Consider the following 24,406-nt stretch of genomic DNA (forward strand, 5'->3'; position numbering starts at 1 on the left):
GACATACCTAAGACAGCCTTCACCATAAGATATGGGCTGTATGAGTACACCGTTATATCATTTGGTCTGACTAACGCACCTCCCTATTTTATGAACATGATGAACAAAGTGTTTATGGAGTTTTTGGATAAGTTCGTCGTGGTGTTCATTGATGATATTCTGGTTTACTCGAAAAATGAAGAGGAACATAAGGAACATTTGCGATTGGTACTTGAGAAGCTCAGAGAACATCAGTTGTATGCCAAGTTCAGCAAATGTGAGTTTTGGTTGAAGGAAGTAGGATTCCTCGGACACGTTATATCCGGAGAAGGAATAACAGTTGATCCCACAAAGGTTATCACTGTGACCAATTGGGAAGCACCAACAACAGTTGGAGAGATCCAGAGTTTCCTTGGACTCGTAGGATACTACCGGAGATTTATTGAGAATTTCTCCAAGATTGCAAAACCTATGACGGAGTTGTTAAATAAGGACACCAAGTTCATATGGACTGAGGAGTGTGAGGCTAGTTTCCAGGAGTTGAAGAAACGCTTGGTTACTTCACCAGTGTTGATTTTGCCAGACCAGACCAAGGATTATGAGGTGTATTGCGACGCTTCACATCAAGGACTTGGAGCAGTGCTTATGCAGGAAGGGAGAGTTGTTTCATATGCCTCATGACAACTAAAACCTCACGAATTGAATTATGCCACACATGATTTGGAGTTAGCAGCCGTAGTGCATGCATTGAAAACATGGAGACATTTCCTCATTGGAAATCATTGTGAGGTGTACACGGATCACAAGAGTTTGAAATACATTTCCACGCAGAAGGAGTTAAACCTCAGACAAAGGAGATGGTTGGAGCTCATCAAGGATTATGATATGAGATTTCATTACCATCCCGGAAAGGCTAATGTAATAGCTGATGCATTGAGCCGTAAGAGCCATGTCAATACACTAATGATGGGAGAAATACCAAAGGAGTTAGCCGAGGATCTTCGTGAGCTATGTTTGGAAATAGTTCCGAGAGGCTATGTAACAGCATTGGAGATTCAGTCAACTTTGATGGATAGAATCAGAGAAGCTCAGAAGACTGATAAGGAGATTGCCTCTATAAAGGAGAAAATGAGCGAAGGAAAGGCTAAAGGATTTCGTGAGGATGAGCACGACACCCTATGGTTTGAAGACCGTGTTTATGTGCCCAATGACCTGGAGATCAGGAAGTTGATTCTGCAAGAGGCACACGATTCACCATATTCGATTCACCCAGGAAATACCAAGATATATTTGGATTTGAAGGATACTTTCTGGTGGACCGGAATGAAGAAAGATATTGCGGAGTATGTAGCAGTTTGTGATGTATGTCAGAGAGTAAAGGCAGAGCATTAGAAGCCAGTAGGATTGTTACAGCCATTGCCGATACCCGAATGGAAGTGGGATAAGCTAGGCATGGATTTTATCACGGGATTACGGGATTACCCAGAACACGTTCAGGCTATGACTCGATATGGGTTGTAGTCGATCGTTTGACAAAGGTAGCTCATTTATTCCAGTGAAGACTACCTATACCAGTGCGAAGTTGGCAAAGATATACATGACCAGGATTGTATGCTTACATGGAGTTCCGAGGAGTATAGTATCAGATAGAGGAACCCAGTTTACTTCAGAGTTCTGGAATCAGTTGCATGAGACTTTGGGAACCAGACTAGAGTTTAGCACAGCTTTCCACCCGCAGACAGATGGACAGACTGAGAGAGTCAACCAGATCTTAGAGGATATGCTAAGAGCTTGTGCGCTAGATTACGGATCTAGTTGGGATGAGAATTTTCCATATGTAGAGTTCTCTTACAACAACAGCTACCAAACCAGTTTGAAGATGGCCCCTTTCGAAGCCTTGTACGGAAGGAGGTGCAGGACCCCATTGTCCTGGGATAAAGTTGGAGACCGCCAGTTGTTTGGACCTGATTTGATTAAGGAGTCTGAACAGAAGGTGAAGTTGATTCGCGATAGGCTAAAGGTAGCCCAGTCCAGGCAGAAAAGCTACGCAGATTCTAAACGCAAGGAGACAGTTTACGAAGTCGAAGACCGAGTTTATCTTCGAGTATCCCCACTTCGGGGAATAAAGCGCTTTGGTGTTAAGGGAAAGTTAGCGCCACGATTTGTAGGATCATACCGAGTATTGGAATGTATGGGAGAAGTGGCCTACAAGTTGGAACTGCCCGAAGGATTGTCAGGAGTTCATGATGTGTTCCACGTTTCTCAGTTGAAGAAGTGTCACGCGTAGATGGCTGACATACCCTTGAGAGACATTGTGCCATTGGAAGCAATTCAGTTGGATAACAATTTGACATATGAGGAGAAACGAGTTAAGATTCTCGAGTTTGCCAGCCGAGTCACCCGCAGCAAGGTTATCAAGTTTTGTAAGGTTCAGTGGAGCCACCACACGGAGGATGAAGCCACCTGAGAGCGAGAGGAAGATTTGCTCAAGGACCACCCTCACCTATTTTCTAGCCAACCCGAATCTCGAGGGCGAGATTCATCTTAAGGGGGTAGGTTATTAACATCCTAAATTTTTAATTTGGAATGTTATACACTAGATCATCATTGCATATCATATTTATTGCATTTTTTATCCTAGAAATTTTTCGCAACTCAAGGACCCTCGGAGAGAGTTGGTGATTTCGTTATTTTCATATTTGAGTTGTCTCAAATTTTGAAAATAGGATCATTTGATTTTATTTATTTTATCTTCATCTATTACAAAAATATGAGAGAGGGAATAAAATGACTTCCCCAAAATAAAGAAATATTGAGGATTCAATAAAAAAATCAAATAAGATTTTATTTGGTTTTATTTGCTATTTTATTTGAATTTAGAAAAAATGTGTGTTTTTCAAAATTGCATTTAGCCTCCAAATAAATGTTCATCCTGTGCGGCTTGATTTTAGAAGTCGGGGAAAATTTATTTCAGGATTTTTGGAGTCCGTTTAGTATTTCTTTTATTTGTTTTTCTGCGCGGAATTATTAAAAAAAACGTGAACCGATTTCGGGCCGTACCCGAGCGGGACTCCGCCCGGGGGCAGCCTTTAAATAGCGCCGCCCCAGCCCATCAGCGTCGCCGCCAGCCCACCCGCGCCCGAAACCCTAACCCTAGCCGCGCGCCGCCGCCCGCCGCCGCCGCCCGAGGTCAACCTCGTTTTCGCCGCCCGTTTTTTTAAAAAAAACCGCAGTTTATTTTTTTTAGTTATGTTTTTTTATAGATCGGTTTTTTCCCGGTTTATTTATTTAGCGAGCGTTCGCTCGTTCGTTCATTTTAACGAATGTTCATCGTTTTTCTTTTCTCGGATTAAATCCGCGATTTTTCTGATCGCGATTTTTGATCCGATTTTTGTTTTAGTAACTTTTCGCTTGTTTATCGGAATCAGGCGATTCAAGCGCCTGGAGTTTCGTCTCGAAACCCTCTTTCCGTTTAACCAACTTAAACAAGTTTTTTCTTCTGTAAAATTTGACTTAGATCCAGATTAGTAGAACGAAGTTTGTTTCTTTCGCCGTTTGACTTTCGTTGCTTCGTTTGATTTGATTCTTTTTGCAAACCGGAGTTCTTAAGTTGAACTTTCTGGTTAGATCTCTTATTTGAGTTTTACCTGTGCATTAGATGAATACTTATTGTGTGTTTGTTTGTTTGTCTGCGATAGAATACCCGGAGTGCGCCGCCTGTTACTTCGAATCTCTAGGTTTCGTGGATCATCAGCAAGGCAAGTAACACTTTGATCATACATCTTTACTACCCAGTTTTATTGCATTAGATCAATCCTCAAACATTGCATGATTAGGATCTAATTAAAATGTGGGATGGGAGGTAGTTGAGGTAGAACCTATTACCTGTTGTATTATCAAACCTTTGGGAGTTACTTCTACGTTTGCCTATTATGCCATGCTATGCTAGTAGACGTGGATTGGGTGAGTGATATCCATGACAGATGTGAGTTTTTTAATTAATGGTTTATCTAAGGTGGCAACTTAAACACACATCTGGGTGGATTGAGGTACCTGGGTATTCCAGGATTGTCTGTTGTTTTTCTTTATGGACCGCCACCCAAGCCCAAAGGGATCATGAGATTTTTCATACTAGAAACTTCCGTGTGCAGCCACAAGCTATTATGGGCTCTAGCATAGTTGATTAAGTCGTGCGAACTCTTATAGGGTAGACTAGCAGATGTAGGGGAAAGTAGGTGCAACGGTCTATCCATCGTAAGGTGCTAGCGCTTCTGAAAGACTATGTCTCGGTCATCCGTTTCTCAAACACCATGTAGTGCGAGAAATCCAACGGAGGCGATCGAGTCTTGTGGGGAAAAGTGCGCAAACCTCTGCAGAGTGTATAAACTAATCATGGTTAGCCATGTCCCCGGTTATGGACGTTTTGAGTATCTAGTACTTGGATTATCATGTGAATCTCAACATGTTACTATAAAATTAAGTTTGACGGGTTTGTTTAATGATGTTTAATTGGGATTGAGGATGCTGTCAACCATTCTCAATGTTTAACAACCACCATGATAGTAAAATAAATTTATTCCTTTGCAATAGGGAAAAATTGGCTTTTCGCAAAACTGTAACCATAGAGCTTTCCACCAGTCAAATATGCATATAGTATAGTTGTTTCATTTCATTACTCTCTATGTGTTACATTGCCAGCATATTCCATGTGCTGACCCGTTTTCGGGCTGCAACGTTTCATGTTGCAGACTTTTCAGACGACAAGTAAGGTACCTTTTAGGTCGTGGTTCTATACTCAGTGATGCCGTTGGAGTTGATGGACTCACTTATCTTCCAAGCCTTCCGCTGTTATCGTTATTAGATGGCCTTAAGCCATATTTATTGTAATAAGTTCTTTTTTGAGACACTCGATGTAATAAGTGTGTGATTGCTACTCTGTTATAAATCCTTCAAGTACTGTGTGGTGTTAGCATTACTGATTCAGGGATGACACCTGAGCACAGAGATCAGATTGTTTGAGGTCTGGTCGCTACACCCATATTCTTACTAGAGCACAATTACTCATCAACATAACTCACATTTCACATCATCATATCTCAAAACTATTACTAAAAATCAAGTTTTTTTGTCCAATGATCTTCATGACATTTTCTTTACTTTATCCTTCTTGGATATCTATCACTTTGGGACTAATTTTCATGAGTTGATTTTCATAAGCTCAACCAAATATAAGTGAAGATCATGAGCATAACAAATTTTCTTTCTCTCAAAATAATTTAAGTGAAGCAAGAGAGAATTTCTTCAAAATTTTACTAACTCTCAAATAAATCTAAGTGAAGCAAGAGAGCATTTCCTCAAAAATACTAAGCACGCCGTGCTCAAAAAGATATAAGTGAAGCACTAGAGCAAGTCCTAGCTCATAAAAGATTTACGTGAAGCATAGAGAGCAATTCTAACAAGTCATGACATAATTTTGGATCTCTCAAAAAGGTGTGTCCAATAAGGATTGATAACTTAGAACACAAAATAAAACAAGCAAAGACACATATCATACAAGACGCTCCAAGCAAAACACATATCATGTGATGAATAAAAATTTAGTCCCGAGTAAAATACCGATAGTTGTTGGAAGAAAGCGGGGATGCCACTCGGGGGCATACCCAAGCTTAGTTGGTTGCTCATTCTTGGATAATAGCTTGGAATGCCATGGCATCCCCAAGCTTAGGCTCTTACATCCTTTCTTCATCCATTGTAAGATAACCCAAAACTTGAAAACTTCAATCACACAAAACTCAACAAAGCCTTCGTGAGATCCGATAGTATAAGAATAATAAACAACTACTATAAGCGCTGTATCAAACCAATTCATATTTTGTTTTGGTATTATATCTACTGTATTCCAACTTTTCTATGGCAAAAACTCATCAAAGAAAACCATAGAACCATCGAAATAAGCACACAACACAAAGAAAACATAATCTGTCAAAACAAAACAGTCTGTAGCAATTTGACTATTTCTAATACTTCTGTATCTCCAAAAACTCTGAAACATTAGGAAGACATGAGGAATTTGTGTATTGATCTACTGCAGGTGGAATGGGTATTTTATCGCTCTCTAGTAAAAAACGAAAATTAATTTCGTCAGCGTAAACTTTATGTTTTTTCAGCAAGATCAAACAACTATTGCCCAAGAAGATCCCAAAGGCTTTACTTGGCACAAACGCTAATTAAAACATAAAAAACACAATCATAACAGTAGCATAATTGTGTAAACACACAAGAATAGAAAGCAAAAGGCAAAAATAAATTTTATTCATTGGGTTGCCTCCCAACAAGCGCTATAGTTTTACGCCCTTAGCTAGGCATAAAACAAGGATCTAAGTTTTGTCATTCTTGTTCTTCTTAATTTTCTTGGGGGTATTTTTATCAGGAGGTTTTGTGAACACAACATAAAACATATTATCCATAGAAACTTTAGCATTCCTTAGTTGGTTTTCATCATAACCCCTTTGATTTCCCGCAACAATTCAAGAATAGTGTTGATTAACATTATTAAAAACTTGTTGGATTATATCTAGAACGGGGACTTCCTTTTTAAGATTCTCATCAAAGATCTTATTATCCCCAAGCAAATGCCTTAGTGCATAGTCACTATTGTAAAGAATTTCGCCTATCACGGGTTTTTCACGATTCATACCATAAAAGTCAAAGATTTCCCTAGCTTCCCGAATTATGTAGTCAAACTCGTTCATAAGAATGAGAGTGGCCAACTTTTTGGCTTTAGGATTCTTTATTTCGGGGAGCTCAAAAAATAATCTTTGCAAAGTAGGATGAGTGCGGATAAATTTATTTCCAAGTTTTAGAACTAGTGCTGAAATAGCATCCGCATAAGATCTAGTAGTTTTAAGTATAGGAGCATCATCAAGACTCAAATTTCCAACACAATTGAAGAATTCTTGGATATGTTCTTTTCCCATAACGTTCCCTTGCCCCAAGATAAAAGTTTTAGCATCCGTATTGTCTGTACGTCCCATCTTAGGAGTCAGGCCATCATCTGTTGGTGCCATACCAAAATCACTCATGATTGCAAGTAGAGAATAGATCTGACAAGAAAACGGCGAATGGAAAAAGAGAGGCGAATGAAACGGCAAATTTTTGTGAAGTGGGGGAGAGGAAAATGAGAGGCAAATGGAGAATAATGTAAATTGCGAGGAGATGAGATTTGTGATTAGGAACCTGGTATATGTTGAAGATCCTCCCTGGCAACGGCGCCAGAAGGCATGTTGACGGGAGACTATCTTGACTTGATCCTCCCCGACAACGGCGCCAAAAATTCTCCTTGATGGCAACTGGAACTACGTCGGTATTTCCCCGGAGAGGGAGGGATGATGCAGCACATTGACGGTAGAGTATTTCCCCCAGTTATGAAATCAAGGTATCGAACCAGTAGGAGAACCAAGCAACACAACGTAAACAGCCCCTGCACACAAATAACAACACCTCGCAACCCGGCGTGTTAAAGGGGTTGTCAATCCCTTTCGGGTAATAGCGCCAGAAATTGCGTGTTGACGGGAGAAAGTTGTAATAGATTGAAATAATAGATTGCAAATAAAATAAAGTGCAGAAAAGTATTTTTGTATTTTTGGTTTAATAGATCTGAAAATAAAAGCAAGGAAAAAGTAGATCGCAAAGCCAAATATATGAGAAATAAGACTCGGGGGCCATAGGTTTCACTAGTGGCTTCTCTCAAGAAAAATAGCAAACGGTGGGTGAACAAATTACTGTTGGGCAATTGATAGAACTTCAAATAATTATGACAATATCCAGGCAATGATCATTACACAGGCATCATATCCAAGATTAGTATACTGACTCCTGCCCTGCATCTACTACTATTACTCCACACATCGACTGCTATCCAGCATGCATCTAGTGTATCATGTTCATGAAAAAAACGGAGTAATGCAATAAGAATGATGACATGATGTAGACAATATCCGTTTATCTATATGGCGGTAGATATAGATCTTGTCTTTTTATCCTTAGTAGCAACGATACATACGTGTCGGTTCCCTTTCTGTCACTGGGATCAAGCACCGTAAGATCGAACTCACTACCGGGCACCTCTTCCCATTGCAAGATAAATAGATCAAGTTGGCTAGACAAAACCAAAATATCAGAGAAGAAATACGAGGCTATAAGAGATCACGCATAAAAGTGATCAAAGAAACTCGAATACTTTCATGGATATAAAAACATAGATCTGATCATAAACTCGAAGTTCATCGATCCCAACAAACACACCGCAAAAGAGTTACATCATATGGATCTCCAAGAGACCATTGTCTTGAGAATGAAGAGAGAGAGATGAATCCATCTAGCTACTAACTACGAACCCGAAGGTCTACAAACAACCACTCACGCATCATCGGAGAGGCACCAATGGAGGTGGTGACCCCCCCGTGATGGTGTTTAGATTGGATCTGGTGTTTCTGGACTCTATGGCGGCTGGATGAATATTTCGTTGACTCCCCTAGGGTTTTGGGAATATTTGGGTATTTATAGAGTAAAGAGGCGGTCCGGGGGGCACCCGAGGTGGGCACAACCCACCAGGGCGCGCTAGGGCCTCCTGGCACACCCTGGTGGGTTGTGCCCCCCTCGGGGCACCCCCAGGTGCAACCAGGGCCCATATGCTTCTTTTTGTCCCATAAAAATTATCATAAAGTTTCGTGCCATTTGGACTTCGTTTGATATTGATTTCCTGCGATGTAAAAAACATGGAAAAACAGGAACTGGCACTGGGCACTATGTCAATAGGTTAGTACCAAAAAATGATATAAAATGATTATAAAACATCGAAGATTGATAATAAAACAACATGGAACAATCAAAAATTATAGATACATTGGAGACGTATCAATGACCTCTCCAAATCCACTTTTATCATTATAATAAGATTCAACACCCTCCAAAATAGTGGGATAATTATTATCTAAAGTTGACACTCTTCCCAACCCACTTTCATAAATATTGCAATCATCATAAGTAGGAGGCATGATATTATCATAATAAATTTGCACATCAAAACTTGGGGGACTAAAAATATCATCTTCATTAAACATAGCATCCCCAAGCTTGGGACAAACATTAATTGCAGCAAATAAGTTCTCAAACATGTCATTCTCATCAAACATAGCATCCCCAAGCTTGGGCCTTTGCATATCACAAGCATAATCACTCTCATCATTAATAGTATGGATAACACCAATAGTATGGCAATTATTATAATCACAATTTTCTAAGTTGGTGCGAAAAAGATTCTCAAGATTATAATAAGTATCATTAGTTTCCCAATCATAATCATCACAATGAGTAATAGGCATAACAATAATAGGAGCAACATCATTTAGGAGGGATACCTTTTTACCTTTGCTTCCCCTTCTTTTCCTTTTCTTCTTCACATCATGTGTGGGTTTAATCACCTTTTTGGAGCTCCTTATTGATGAGATTGGTTGAATAAAAAGCTCCTCCTCGTTACCTGATTCATCATAAGAAAAAAATAGGAGGATCTTGGGAAACCTCTTCCCCTTCATTAGTATTATCTTCATCTTCTATTTTGTTTGTTGTCTTTAAGTAAATGGCAACACAAGGATTCTCAATGTAATTTACGGCACAATACATATAAATTTTTTCTAGATCAAAATCAAGAAATCTCTTAAGGTTATATTCTGGAATATCTTTAATTATACGTTTCATTTCTTCATATCCCAGAAGCAAACTAAGTTCATTATGATGCGCAAGGGAAATCAAGTCATCACAATTTTTGGACACGATTCGATCACGAAACAATTTGCATTGGAGATTTAAATGACCACGTTCATTGCAAAGTTCACAAGGATGGCGAAAAAATTTAGTTTTTTTAGCACAAACATCTAGCCTCTCTTGCAATCATTTAGTTTCTAAATACTTATGCCTCTTGCAAAATCTATCTTCCCTTTTTGGTATGTAACTGCAAACTCTATGCACTCCACAAAAATTGACATGCTTATAAGAAATATTTTTATCATAACTACTGCAATCGTCATTCGTACTATGGGTATTCAAAGAATTCATACTAACAACATTGCAATCATGCTCATCATTTAGATATTTAGTGCCAAAAGTTTTATTGACTTCTTCTTCTAGCACTTGAGCATAATTTTCCTTTTCATCATTTTCATGAAAGACATTAAAAAATGAAGCATATGAGGCAACCTCAATTCCATTTGTTGTAGTTTTCTTTTATAGACTAAACTAGTGATAGGACAAGAAATTAAAAGATTCAATTGCAAGATCTAAAGATATACCTTCAAGCACTCACCTCCCCAACAACGGCGCCAGAAAAGAGTTTCGTTGATGGGATGTGAGTGTCACTACCCTAGCCTCCCCGGCAACGGCGCGAGAAAAGAGCTTGATGTCTACTATGAAACCTTCTTATTGTGGACTCGTGTTGGGCCTCTAAGCGCAGAGTTTTGTAGGACAGTAACAAATTTCTCTCAAGTGGATGACCAAAGGTTTATCAATCTGTGGGATGCATAGGACGAAGATGGTCTCTCTCAAACAACCCTGCAACCAAATAACAAAGAGTTTCTTATGTCCCCAACACACCCAACACAATGTTAAATTGTATAGGTGCACTAGTTCGGCGAAAAGATGGTGATACAAGTGTAATATGGATGGTAGATATATGTTTTTGTATCTAAAAGTATTAAAACAGCAAGGTAGCAAGTGACAAAAGTGAGCGAAAACAGTATTGTAATGCTTGAAAACAAGGCCTAGGGTTCATACTTTCGCTAGTGCAAATTCTCTCAACAATCTTAACACAATTAGATCATATGGCAATCCCTCAACATGCGACAAAAGTCACTCCAAAGTTCCTATCGGGAAAACATAAGATGAAATTGCTTGTAGGGTATGAAACCACCTCAAAGTTATTCTTTCCGATCAATCCATTGAGCTATTTAAAACAAAACAGAGGCTAGGCAACTCGCTCCCAGGAGCTCCCCCGATTTCAGCCTTCGTTAGCCGTTCAATTTTGGCCAACGCAGTCTTTTTTTCGCTGCCGGCCGTTCGATCATCGCTAGAAAACGTTGGTGCAGTTTTGACCGCGCGGTGAATTGTGGGCAAGGAATGACCTGTGGGCTCGGGGCGGGATCCAATTGGCTGGGTTTCTCATTTTTGGGTGCGCGCGCAGCCTCTCCTGTCGTGCCGCGTGCGCACGTCGTGGGCGCTGCGCCATTCCCGGTTCCCGTTCGCCCCTCTCGTTCGCCTGTTGGTGCAGCTGCAAATGGTTCTACCTGCTCCTTAGTCCCACACGCCGGTCTGATGGCTGTGCCTTTTTCGTGTGAGCGTTGCCTACCGCGTCGTGTTGTGGGTCAAACGCGCGCTGCCCGCGTCGTGCGTTACGGGGAGCAGTTGCACAGGGATGGGCCAATGTGTGTGTAGCCGGCTTATGCACCCGCGTCTGCCCTATAGTGATGACAGGTGGACGGAAGTTGCTCCTGGTCCCATTCGTCGGTGGCCCTGGCTGCGCGTCTCGTCGCGGTCGGGATTCGCCCGTGCGCTGCGCTCGCCCCGCGGAACGTGCAAAAGGGTCAAAACCCTAGCCGCTTGTTCTCGTCAAGCGCGCGGCCCCTCCGCCTCGTCTCCTCCCTACTCCCTCCTCTCACACGACGCCGCCCTCGAGCCCGCGCCGCCTCGACCTCGTCTCCTCCCCGCTCCCTCCTCTACAACGCAGCCGCCCTCGATGCGCCGTAAGGTACGCCGTCGACACGTCGGGGATACGCAGCGACGGAGCTCAGCCGGAGCGCAGGAGAAACCCACTCCTAACCCTATTCGCTCGATTGACAGGAGCAGGGCAACGGATTGGATCGAGGGCGCCCTAGCCTCGCCGCCGCTACACCTGGATTCGCTAGCCGCCGCGTCGAGTCACCTCCGTCTCCGCCGCGAGTCAGCTCCACCGTTGCCGCCAGGAATCCCTTCCCGACAAGGTAACTTCCTCCAAGTCCCTGCTCTCCATGGTCCTACAGCCCTGCTTGATGCGTGTGTGTTGTATGCATTTACGCCTCCCTTCCGATCTTCAGATCTCCATATTTGGTGAATGCGGTGTTTTGGTTTCGTCAGATTACTATCTGTATTTGGGGATTAGCTACGAATTGATGTTTTAGTTTGAGCGTGGATACTCGGCAGTGGTGATTTAGATATTTTTGTAGAATAGAATGGTTAACTCTGTCTATTTCTGGAGAACTGCAGTGTAGATGATATATGTATGAACGATCGTAACACTGAAAATGCAAAATTTACAGTATGGTGTAATGATGGTCGGTGGGGTGACTTTTTTTAATGGCATTGCCCAGTGCAGTTTTTGGATTTCTACTGAGTGGTACCGTGTTCTGAGATTAGTTTTTTTTTTCTGTTGCTATCTGCAGGAAAATTCCTAGGGATTTGATTGATGGAGGCATCACTATTTGGCGCTGGATTATCCATTTTTGCAGCACCAGCAATGTTGTTTTTGTTTGGAATGGCCAGTTCTCAATTTCTAAATTGGCTATACTATACTTCTTGTCAGGTTACATTATCTTGCTTGGTTTCAGTCTATATGTAGCACAAAAATAGGTGACATGGTTGGTTTGTATGTTACACTAAGGAACACCACCATAAGGATAAGGGCATTGCACTTCTTTGTTTATATTTGGTCTGTTCCTATTTGATTTGCTGTAGTACTTAATTGCTACACCATTTCAAGTTTCTTACTGTTTGCTTCTTGCTGTTTCATTGTATTCAGTTATGATATATTTTTCAACTATACAAGCACTTGGGGAAGTCGGGAAAACTGAACCAAAGACAAACACTTTTACTGGTGATGTTGGGGCTTTTTTTTTAACTGAGATGTGAAAGATGCATCTTATCCCCTGAGATATATTGCCTTTAATCTCTTGATTTTTTTCCCTGACATGCTAATATAGAGCCAGATATGCATGATTCATCATACACATTACAGCCAATTATCCATTGGTTCTTTTGTCCATAGAGGTGATTTTGTTTGGACCATTAGTCTAGGTAGTGACATTTTGATCGATAAGGCACAAGTTTATTTTCTTTTTCATTCGGGCTACACTAAAGTAAGCATAACCGTCAGTGAAATGAAGGCATACAAATCATGAAGTTTTTGCCTTGGCTGTGTGCCTCGTTTAGTTGTCACTTATTTATTTCTGGGAAGTTATTCAATTCTCATTGAGCTTTCCTTATGCTTTCCATTGCTAAAGAAGAAATTTAAATACGCAATATTTTTAATGTCTGAGGAGGCGAGAGGAGATGAAAAAGGGCTGTAAGGTTGTACTTTGGTGCGTCTCTGGCCAATGATGGCTGGATCCATCTGACGCTCTTCCAAGCAGAGCAGTGCAGATTTGCTGACTGGTACAACATCTAAACCTTGGCTACCCTAGCTAAATTTTACATCTCTTAGTATCAACAAATAAGTTGGTTACAGTATATACTTGAAGATTGCAGCAGGCACAAAATGCTTGGCTAACCAGCCGGTTAATTGAGTTGTGCCTACGAAGGATCAGTCGAGTAGTTGTTTTTTTCTAAAATAAATGAGGATTAGTTTGGTTGCCATGTAACGGTAAGGCCAGAATGGTGGTACTGAAAAATGGTACTTTAATGGTCATATGTGTTGTGGAGTTGGAACTTGATTCTTTTTAAGTTGGAGTGGGTAGGTTGTCTATATGTATTGCATTATTTTTCTACGGTGTACTGTTCTTTCTAATGATTTTTTTAAAGTCAGTATTTAAGTTTACGGCATTATTCTGCGGCGTACTGTTCTGTCTACAACATACTGTTAATATCTTATGCTTTTCAACATTACACGGTTAAAACCTTCTGTATAAGATCTTGCGCTTTCAACATCTGCTCATGGCGCTGTGCGTATTCTGCTATGAACTGTTTACATTATAGAGAGTTGTGGTACCTACATTTGTACGATTTCTTTTAGCTGATGTTGGTTGCTCATACTGACAAAAGGTGTGTTAACAAATGATTGCAGAGCAGCGGAGAAACATGTTTCTACAAATGTGCCAAAACTGATGGATTTAACTAGAGGTATTGCACTATTATTCTACAGGTATCGCTGTATTGCATTATCCAACTGTGAGTCTGTTCTAAACTCTATGCCCCATGTAAATCTGATGGAAGATTGGGCCATTTAATTTTAACCAAAAAGGGTGATATGCTTTGAGTTGCTTGAATCTGTCCAGACCTAAAAATTAGATATACTTTGAAAGCTCGATATATGAGTAGGAGATAGTTGATAAAGGTGTACCTCTTGTAGGAGATTATTAGTTGATTACCTGCTTCTATGCGGCGAACAAATGAGTAAGCAGTTTTAGTTGATAAAGGTGTAGGCAACCCACCATTTTTGCTCCATTTTTTGGTTTATAAGTCAAGGATGTTTAGCCTTTCCTGAATATGTTAATTGTGAAACAGTTTTGATGCAATTTTTGAACCATTCAGTCTGTTTTGTTCGTGCAGTTCATGGTACCAGATCTGCAGGCTGCATCTTGTGTTGGCTACCACATTATATAATGATGTTTCACTTTGCTCAGTCAAAGTTTCAGTAAAAATTTGAATTGAACATATTTTTGTAGACATACAAAAATGGTCTGCATTTTTTACATCGCCCTGACATCCAATTCAAACTATATTTTCTGCCTAAACTGTTGCGTACCCATGAGATCATGGGATAACTCAGACATGAGCCGGTGTCCAGTGCGCAGTTGGGTGCATTATTTGGTGACATCCAGTGCTAACTGTTTTTTCAAGGCCACCCAGTGGAGTGAGGGTGATTAGTGTGGCATCAGCCTACCGTTTATTTAGCTGGTTCTAGGATCTCCTTTGTTGCTGAATCTTGATCTCCTGCTTTGCTGTAACTATGTTCTGCTGCTTGATGTTTGCTTCCTTCTTTCTAGCTACATGCTTATTCTTTCTAGCCACATGCATATTTTCCTTTTGCTGTGGGAAATAGTTCCGTTATATTTATCAGTAGCATCTCTATGTTTATAGATACATGCTAGGAACGTGCTTATTTAGTGTGGCCTTCTCTTTTTTATGCAAGAAGTGTGCCTTCTCTAATCTGACAATCATCTTATTTGTTGTTCTAAATAATTACTGCAGGATGGAGCAGCAGGCATAGATGAAATCTACTGCCAATTTCTATTGGTTGCGGCATCTTCCGCTGAGTAACTCAACAAAACAGCCTGCTAGCATTGATTCTTGCAATAAAAAAAGTCTGGCATCATTCATAAAAAGCTTATAGACATAGATAATTTCTTAATCCTGCACTGGTTCTCACCAGTGAGATTGTAGATGTGGTATTTTGAGAATACCAGTGTAATTCACTGGTCCAAAAGCTCCATTTCTTAATGTGTTTTTGCAGAATGCCAGTAATGTTTTTCTTTTCCTTAATGTACAAACATATCTATGAGATATGATTTTGGATCTGAACTTTTCCCTGTCTGCATCTCACATTGTGGTATGGTCATGGTACAGCAAAAGGAAAAGATGTTTAAACTTTTTTTGGGCGTCATACATGAAAAGTACCTTTATTTCCATCGAGCTTAATTACTAAGAAAATGTTACCACTATTTCCTTACTAATAAACCTAAATGTTCTGAAAGTTCGGTCTCTTGCTCTCTTTGCTTATGAATCGAACACTTTCCCTTTCTTTAGTCCTTACACGGTTCCACCTCGGTTAGACTTCATACTTTGATGGTGTTTGTAGGTATGAAGACTTGAAGAGTGGTCATAATGTTACTTAAAGGAGGCCTCAACTTGCACCAAATACATGGGCATGTGCAACAACAACTTATGTAGGTGAGTAGGTATTTATGCTTAGTTTTGACTTGAGTACAAAAAAGAGCTTGCTGACATATACAAGAGAATAGGCTACCCATTCTTGAATTGAATCAGATTAGTAGACTAAACCACTGTGGTGTACTCTTTGCTGCTGAGTTATTACAATCCAACTGAAAATAAGGGGAAAACAAACATGATCCTGCCATTTAAATTATCTCATGTTCGTGGAGAAAAGTTGCATAGTTAGCTATTGCAAAATACTATCGACCCAGTTTTTGTTCAATAGACGTCCCTTCTTCGAATGTAGCTTGAACCTGCGCAAGGGCATGGTAGCATGCTCATTCTATTTTTACTAAGGTGGTTACACTTCCCTACTTTTTACTGAAAGAGAGTCAATTTAGTCATGAGCTATAGCGGCGTTTCTGTTTACTGAATTTCGTTTTGCAGTTCCCTTCTCTTAAATGTTTATTCAAATGTGCCTAATGTTTTTTTCATGTTTCTAAAAACTAATAAATGTTGCTCTCAAATCAGTTAGGAGGCTGAAGGTAGTAGCTTACTGAACTCTCATTTCCGGAAAAATCTGGAGATGTCTTGGTATGGAGTTTCATGATCAACTTGCTCCGGCATAGTTAGTCTTTCTAGACTAATTGTTTGTCAGTATATATTCTATACATGTGTTTGATTGGTTGTGCAAACATGCATGCATTGTTCTGTGTGGAAATTGCTTTATCCGGTCTGTTCTATAGCAATGTTTCCAGTGGCTGTTTAGCACATATATTAGATAGTTGCATACGCATGCTTGGTTCTGCCAGAAAATTATCTTCCCTGATATGTTTTCAGATGCTATTTGGTATACATGTTTGTCTTTGTCATGTTTATGTTGAGTTGTGGGTTCCAAAGGTATTTATGATGATCGTTTGCATGGCGGGTCATGTCAGCGATGTGCATTGCATATTCATGATTCAAACTCTTTGTTGGGTATATATCTATATGAAGTTGTTTTTGAATGGCCCATGATTCATTTTTTATTAGTATTTTAGTTTAAGCATTTCTCCAGAGAATCTTGATATCCAGCTGTATATATATCCAGTCATGTTTTTTTACTCTGACCGATTTTTTTTGTTTTACAGTTTGTACAATCTCTAAAGATGGTGCTCCATTGTTCTGTTAATCAAGATTTGTTCCCTCCTTTCTTACTAGCTGATACGTGATGACCGTTTGCATGGGGGGTTATGTTAACTATATTCTATTCATGATTCAAACTGTTTGTTGGCTAATTTAGTTTAGACATTGTGTCCTGAGAATCTTGATATCTAGCTGTATCGGTATAGTATAGTTTGTGATTTTTCCCTCTGAATTTATATATCCACTCAGGTTGGGATAGGTTATGAGTATTCTTAGTGTGGAAACAGCGGCAGTGCTGTACTTTCATCAGATGATGATACGCCAACCTTGCGCCATTTGGCTCTATGTTACCCGAATAAGATAACAAAATACACATGCTCAAGTATATATTTTCAAAGATGAATTATCCTTCATTTTCCATTTTAAATGGTTTGAATAAGTATCCTAAGTGGCTGCTAAAACTTACTTCTACCAACGAAGTCAAATATTTTTCATCTTAAATCGCTTCCTCAGGAATATAGTTATTGAGAAAATGCAAATATTTTCGACGCATACATGGTTTCAAATGGGTCTCTACGCCATGTGGGCTGGATTCACTTGGACTGTCAGCCCTAAAAAATTAGGATTTGTAAAAAAGATGGGTCTCTGTTACCCATATAACATAACAAATTATGCATGCAAGTTTAGATTTTGAAAGACAAACCTCAATGTAAAGGTTCACAATTCATGCCCTATGCTTGCTCAAACATAAAATTATGAACAAATATTCTCAAACACGAACATGGTATTAAATGGGATTATGTGCCATTTGGGGCAACAGTCATATTTTCAGACCAACATGGTTTTCGGTGGGACTTTGTGTTGCCAAGTTTAAATGTGTGTGCATCTAATTGTAGACAACAAGCAACAATTCTTTATTATTATTATTATAGAGCGTTAAATTTTATTACCATATGTGCTTGCCCACAACAAAACCAACTAAATTATGGATTCAGCGGGTCTCTACGCCACTTGGTAAAAATCGCCACAAAAGAGGGGAGAAGTATAATCTGGATAAATGAGAACTAAATCAATGCATGCCAAGAAATTCGACATAGTAATAGGAAAGGAGAAATCTCATCAGTTGGGTACCTCTCTGCCGGAAATGTCTCTCTCGCCAAAATGAGCCATCGAGGAAGAAAAAAGGGATAAATAGGCAGATATCTCTCTCGCCAAAATGAGCCATCGAGGAAGAAAAAAGGGATAAATAGGCAGATAGATGCAGTTGTTGCCGCTTCATATTCTACTCCGGACGGGACACCCAGAGAATTGTTCATGGGTCGGACTATGTAGCATATGGGCCTTTCAAATACCTATGCCTCCATATGCACAACAAAGGGAGGGTTTTTTCATGCATATGAAAAATAAAAGTTTTGCACAAACACTGCTAAAAATACCTTCTTAATTGGTTTATACATGTTGTAAAAATATGTTTTTTTCTCATACATGAGGCTCAGATTTCTCAGCGTAATAAACAAATTTTCAATATAGCAGGATTTAAACATGGGCTTACTACTATCAAAATGGAATATGTTCTTACTAAAGGAAACTATTTTCATCGCTATCATGGCTTTAGCGGGTCTCTGCGCCATTTGGCGCAACGAGTTTGGGGTGTGTATGATGCGTGCGAGTGAGCTCACCTTCAAAATGTAGGGGAGATGCAAGATCGAGATAAATGGAAAGTAAATCCATGTATGCAGCCAAATCCAAAATCAAAAGAGGCAAGAAATCGCACCGGTCGGCGGCTGAGGAAACGCCTCTGTCACGCAGCTGAGGAACCGAGAGAGAAAGGAAAGGGATAGACAGTCTCCGCTCGATCCGCCCCCTGCCGCTTCATATTCTGCTCCCCACGGGCCACAAGCATCGCTCTACGTGGGCTGGGCTAAATAGCATATGGGCTATCCTAATACCTCCTGATGCCTATATCTCCGTATATGCACAACAAAGAGATGTTTTTTCCCTAGGTTTCTTATCTTTTTTCCTTTTTTGAATGAAAAAGATGCACAACCAGGTTTCTCACCATGATAACCATGTTTTCAAGCTAAACCTATTCATGTCACACAAATATTTTCTTTTTCCAAACCCATTGCCAAAAAAAACAACCATGCCAACTTTACTCTCTCATCATAGTGACCATATTTTCAAACTAAACATATTCATATTATGCAATTTCCCTTTTCCCAGGCTATTATTTCACAACGTAATAAACATGTTTAAAAAATAGCATGATTTAGCAGAAGATCCTTGCAGCATGAAACTATTTTCATCGATTCAGCGGGCCTCTGCGCCAGTTGGCGCAACGGGTCAACTAGTTTCTATAAGTGTCACAAATAGCCCTAGAGTTCGTAGTAAAATAACACCATATGATACACATCAATCAACACTAATGTCACCTAGATACTCCAATGTCACCACAAGTATCCGTGGGTCAATTATACGATATGCATCTAACAACTTCATATTCATAATATTCAATCCAACATAAAGAACCTCAAAGAGTGCCCCAAGATTTCTACCAGAGAAACAAGGACAAAAACGTGCATCAACCCCTATGCATAGATTACCCCAATGTCACCTTAGGAATCCGCGAGTTGAGTGCCAAAACATACATCAATTGAATCAATAGAACACCCCATTATCACCATGGGTATCCCACACAAGACATACATCAAGTGTTCTCAAATCCATAATAGTATTCAATCCGATAATAGTGAAACCTCAAAGGTAAAACTCAATTCATCACAAGAAGATAGAGGGGGAGAAACACCATATGATCCAACTATAATAGCAAAGCTCGCGGTACATCAAGATCGTGCCAAATCAAGAACACGAGAGAGAGAGAGATCATACACATAGCTACTGGTACATACCCTCAGCCCCAAGGGTGAACTACTCCCTCTTCGTCATGGAGACTACCGGGATGATGAAGATGGCCACCGGTGATGGTTTCCCCCTCTAGTAGGGTGCTAGAACAGGCTCCCGATTGGTTTTTCGTGCCTACAGAGGCTTGCAGCGGCGGAACTCTCGATCTAGGTTTTGTTCTGGGGTTTTGGGGATTTATAAGAGGTGTTGGCGTCGGGAAAAAGTCAGGGGGCCCACGAGGCGACGACAAGGACGGGGGGAGCGCCCTAGGGGGGCCTCCACCCTTGTGGTGGCCTCAGGACTCCCTTCCGATAACTTTCCGTTCCAATACTTTTTATATTTTCCAAAAATATTCTCCGTAAATTTTCTGGTCAATTGGACTCGGTTAGATATTCCTTTTCTGCAAAACTCAAAAATAAGGAAAAACAGAAACTGGCACTGGGCTCTAGGTTAATAGGTTAGTCCCAAAAATCATATAAAATAGCATATAAATGCATATAAAACATCCAAGATGGATAATATAATGGCATGGAACAATAAAAAATTATAGATACTTTGGAGACGTATCAAGCACCAACAGCGTAATCACTAGCACCACACATAATTTCAAAAGGCAAGTTCCAATCAGGTGGTTGAGCAATAGGTGCAAATGTTAAGACTTTCTTAAGTGTTTCAAAGGCTTCTACACAATCATCATAAAAAACAAATGGAATATCCTTTTGTAAAATATTTGTAAGAGGCCTAGAAATTTTAGAGAAGTCTTTAATAAACCTCCTACAGAAACCAGCATGACCGAGGAAACTACGAATACCTTTAATATCTTTAGGACATGGCATTTTATCAATTGAATCAACTTTAGCTTTATCCACCTCAATACCATGTTCAAAAATTTTATGTCCCAAGACAATACCTTTGTTAACCATAAAGTGGCACTTCTCCCAATTCAAGACAAGATTAGTTTGCCCACATCTCTGCAAAACTCGATCAAGGTTGCTTAAGAAATCATCAAAAGAAGTTCCGTAAACAGAAAAATCATCCAGGAAAACCTCAACAATCTTTTCACAAAAATCAAAGAATATAGCAGTCATACATATTTGAAAGGTACCAGGTGCATTGCATAAACCGAAAGGCATACGTCTATAAGCATAAGTTCCAAAAGTACAAGTAAAGGTGTTCTCTTGATCAGGTTGTGAAACAGGTATTTGAGAAAAACCAGAATATCCATCAAGAAAAAAAAGTGTGTGTGCTTAGATAATCTTTCTAGAATTTAATCAATAAAAGGCAGAGGGTAATGATCTTTTCTAGTTGCTTTATTTAATTTTTTGAAATCAATTACTATTCTATAGCCAGTTAAAATTCTTTGTGGAATAAGTTCATTTTATCATTTGGAACAATAGTAATACCTCCCTTCTTAGGGACCAATGAACGGGACTTACCCATCTACTATCAGCTATGGGATACATTATACCTGCTTCCAGAAGCTTTAGTATTTCAGTTCTTACCACTTCTTCCATTTTAGGATTCAATTGTCGTTGATGATCAACAACTTTAGCATCAGGTTCCATATTAATCGTGTGCTGACAGAGAGTGGGACTAATGCCTTAAGATCATCACGATATATATCCAATAGCAGCTCGCTGCTTCTTCAGAATTTTCAATAATCTTCTTCATGTTCTAAAAGGTTACCACTAATAATAACAAGACATATCTTTTCCTCATCAAGATAAGCATATTTCAAAGTGTCAGGCAATTGTTTCAATTCAAACACAGGATCACCTTTAGGTGGAGGAGGACCTCCTAGAGTTTCAATAGGCAAATTGTGTTTAAGCAGATGTTTTTGTTCAAAGAATATTTTATCTATTTCATTTGTTTCTCGTAAGTGCATATCATTTTCATGGTCGAGCAAATATTGTTCTAAAGGATCAGTAGGAGGCATGGCAATAAAAGTAAGACCAATTATTTCATCCTTGCTAGGTAATTCTTTATCACGGGGTTGTCTACTAAACTTAGAGAAATTAAATTCATGAGACTCATCACCAACACTGACATTTTTTATGACAATCTATAATAGCATTGACAGTGTCCAAGAAAGGTCTACCAAAAATAATGGGACAAAATTCATCTTGTGGGGAACCAAGAACTAGAAAATCAATAGGATATTTGATGTTCCTACACAAGACTTCAACATCTCTAACAATCCCAAGTGGTGTGATGGTGTCTCTATTAGCAAGTTTAATATTAACATCTATATCTTCTATTGCAGCGGGTACTATGTCATTCATAATTTCTTGGTATAAGGTGAAAGGAACAGCACTCACACTAGCACCTAATTAAATCACATAAACCATGATAACAATGATCTCCTATTTTAATTGAGACAACAGGATGCCAACAACATGTCTATGTTTATCTTTTTCATCGGTTTGGCAATTCCAGCAGCTTCATCACAGAAATAAATAACATGCCCATCAATATTTTCTACCAAGAGATCTTTAACCATAGCAACACTAGGTTGTACTTTGATTCGTTCTTATGGTCTAGGTGCTTTGATATTACTTTCACGAACCACAGTTGAAACCTTAGCATGTTCCTTTATCCTAACAGGGAAAGGTGGTTTTTCAATATAAGTAGTAGGCACAATTGGATCAACATTGTAAATGATAGTTTCATCTTTAGCTATTACCGGTTCTTTAATTTCTTATTTAATAGGGGATGCTACTTAAACCACTTCTCCTTAGGGAGATTAACATGAGTAGCAAATGATTAACAAACGTAGGATACTATCTCAGAGTCAAGTCCATATTTAGTGCTAAACTTGTGAAAAGCATCGGTATTCATAAACGATTTAACACAATCGAACTCAAGCTTCATACCTGACTCTTTTCCTTCACCGAGTTCCCAATCTTTATAGTTGCATTTAATTCTTTCTAAAAGATCCCACCTGAATTCAATAGTCTTGTTCATAAAAGAACCAGTACAAGAAGTATCAAGCATGGATTGATCATCACGAGAAAGCCGAGCATAAAGTTCTGAATAATAATTTCTCTCGAGAGCTCATGATTGGGGCATGAATATAACATTGACTTAAGCCTCCACCAAGCTAGAGCGATACTTTCTCCTTCACGATGCCAAAAATTATATATGTAATTCTGATCACGATGAACTAGATGCACATGATAGAATTTTGGGTGAAATTCCAATTTCAATAGATTCCAGTTCCAAGATCCAATATCATCGCATAGCCTATACCATGTCAATGCCTTTCCCTTCAAAGATAAAGTGAAAACCTTCTTCCTAGTTTCATCTCCGGATAAACCTGCAAGCTTAAATAATCCAAAAATTTCATCCACATATATCAAAAAAAAATTGTGGCATAGGGAATCACAAACCTTAACACCAATATTCTTACTAAAGCATAATTACTCACCAACATGACTCACATATTACTATCATCATATCTCAAAATTATTACAAAGAATTAAGTTTATTTTGCCCAGTGACCTTCATGAATTTTTATTATATCCCTCTTGAATACCTATCACTTTGGGACTAATTTCATATGTTGCAATTGTTTTTGATAAGCTCAAACAAATTTAAGTGAAGAACATGAGCATAAAAATTTTCATCTCTCAAAATAATACAAGTGAAGCATGAGAGAATTTCTTCAAAAATTTACTAACTATCAAATAAATCTAAGTGAAGCATGAGAGTATTTATTCAAAAATATATTAAAGCACACTGTGCTAAAAATATATATAAGTGAAGCACATAGAGCAATTCCATAGCTCAATTTTTTTAAGTGAAGCACATAGAGCAATTCTAACAAATCATAGCATAATTTTGGCTCTCTCAAATAGGTGTGTCCAGCAAGGATACTTGTGACAAACTAAAAAAAGAAGCAAAGACTCATAATACAAGATGCTCCAAACAAAACTCATGATATGTGATGAATAAAAATATAGCTCTAAGTAAAATTACCGATCATTGTTAGAAGAAAGAGGGGATGCCTTCTAGGGCATCCCCAAGCTTAGTTGCTTGGTTCTCCTTGAATATTAACTTGGGGTTCCATGGGCATCCCCAAGCTTAGGCTCTTTTCACTCCTTATTCCTTCATCCATCGTGTTCTCACCCAAAACTTGAAAACTTCAATCACACAAAACTTAACAAAACCTTTTTGAGATATTTTAGTATAATAAAGCAAATCACCACTCTAAGTATTGTTGCAAACCCATTCATATTTTACTATTGAACTATACATACTATATTACAACTTTACTATGGCTTGTACCCCCCAATACAATCCATAGATTCATCAAAATAAGCACACAATGCAACGAAAGCAGAATCTGTCAAAAACAAAACAACCTGTAGTAATCTGGACTATGTCCATACTTGAACATAGGTGTGGTAAAGAATACATTAACTCCTCAAACTATGGTAATCACCGGAAAGAATCCCAATTATGGTCACCTTGGGTTATGCAGATCATAACACGTAATAGGTGCGTATAA

At 39.2% G+C, this 24,406-nt stretch overlaps 1 long non-coding RNA gene across 7 annotated transcripts; it reads left to right on the top strand.

Annotated features, from left to right (window-relative positions):
• The first annotated feature begins 11,482 nt into the window (after positions 1 to 11,482).
• On the top strand, positions 11,483 to 17,408 carry LOC125508057 (uncharacterized). 7 transcript variants are annotated; one of them, XR_015604042.1, is made up of 8 exons: positions 11,483 to 11,776; positions 11,869 to 12,008; positions 12,447 to 13,434; positions 14,063 to 14,118; positions 15,190 to 15,302; positions 15,797 to 15,888; positions 16,402 to 16,464; positions 17,001 to 17,408. It is a non-coding gene; the product is annotated as an uncharacterized LOC125508057 (long non-coding RNA). The 7 variants fall into 7 exon arrangements; XR_007283201.2 differs by having other exon boundaries at positions 15,190 to 15,254; XR_007283206.2 differs by having other exon boundaries at positions 15,190 to 15,254; positions 16,406 to 16,464.
• Positions 17,409 to 24,406: the final 6,998 nt, after the last annotated feature.

The sequence above is a fragment of the Triticum urartu genome, chromosome 5A (assembly GCF_056163025.1).
Source record: "Triticum urartu cultivar PI428250 chromosome 5A, HENAU_Tu73, whole genome shotgun sequence".
Classification (NCBI taxonomy): Eukaryota; Viridiplantae; Streptophyta; class Magnoliopsida; order Poales; family Poaceae; genus Triticum; species Triticum urartu.